A 1,449-nucleotide genomic window follows, 5' to 3' on the forward strand; every position below is an offset into this window, starting at 1 on the left:
ACCGGCCCCCGCCCCGACGCTCTGCGGAAGGGGCGGACGCTGAGACGCGGCACGCATCACCACTTCACAAACAGGCAGGTCACGAGTACCGCCTCTTCACAAACACAGGCAGATCACGGACACCGCCACTTCACAGACGCAGGCAGATCACGGACACCGCCACTTCACAGACACAGGCAGATCACGGACACCGCCACTTCACAAACACAGGCAGATCACGGACACCGCCACTTCACAAACACAGGCAGGTCACGGACACCGCCACTTCACAGACACAGGCAGCTCACGGGCACCGCCACTTCACAGACACAGGCAGGTCACGGACACCGCCACTTCACAGACACAGGCAGGTCACGGACACCGCCACTTCACAAACACAGGCAGGTCACGGACACCGCCACTTCACAGACACAGGTAGGTCACGGACACCGCCACTTCACAGACACAGGCAGCTCACGGGCACCGCCACTTCACAAACACAGGCAGGTCACGGACACCGCCACTTCACAGACACAGGCAGGTCACGGACACCGCCACTTCACACACACAGGCAGGTCACGGACACCGCCACTTCACAGACACAGGCAGGTCACGGACACCGCCACTTCACAGACACAGGCACATCACGGGCACCGCCACTTCACAGACACAGGCAGCTCACGGACACCGCCACTTCACAGACACAGGCAGCTCACGGGCACCGCCACTTCACAAACACAGGCAGCTCACGGGCACCGCCACTTCACAAACACAGGTAGGTCACGGACACCGCCACTTCACAGACACAGGCAGCTCACGGGCACCGCCACTTCACAAACACAGGCAGCTCACGGGCACCGCCACTTCACAAACACAGGCAGCTCACGGGCACCGCCACTTCGCAAACACAGGCAGCTCACGGGCACCGCCACTTCACAAACACAGGCAGGTCACGGACACCGCCACTTCACAAACACAGGCAGCTCACGGGCACCGCCACTTCACAAACACAGGCAGGTCACGGATGCCGCCACTTCGCAAACACAGGCAGCTCACGGGCACCGCCACTTCACAAACACAGGCAGGTCACGGACACCGCCACTTCGCAACACAGGCAGCTCACGGGCACCGCCGCTTCACAAACACAGGCAGGTCACGGACACCGCCACTTCGCAAACACAGGCAGCTCACGGGCACCGCCACTTCACAAACACAGGCAGGTCACGGACACCGCCACTTCGCAAAACACAGGCAGCTCACGGGCACCGCCACTTCACAAACACAGGCAGGTCACGGACACCGCCACTTCACAAGCGCAGGCAGCGCGCGGGCGCCACCACTTCACAAACACCGACAGCTTACGAACGTTTAAGTTTACGAGCAACGTTAATTGAAGATTAAGTCATTCAAAACCATCACTAAAGCAGAGACTTTGTCGTTGGCGCGCGCCACCAATTTGCAGATACTGTC

This window comes from Pollicipes pollicipes, unplaced genomic scaffold, assembly GCF_011947565.3.
Source record: "Pollicipes pollicipes isolate AB1234 unplaced genomic scaffold, Ppol_2.1 Scaffold_3216;HRSCAF=3773_pilon_pilon_pilon, whole genome shotgun sequence".
Lineage (NCBI taxonomy): Eukaryota > Metazoa > Arthropoda > Thecostraca > Pollicipedomorpha > Pollicipedidae > Pollicipes > Pollicipes pollicipes.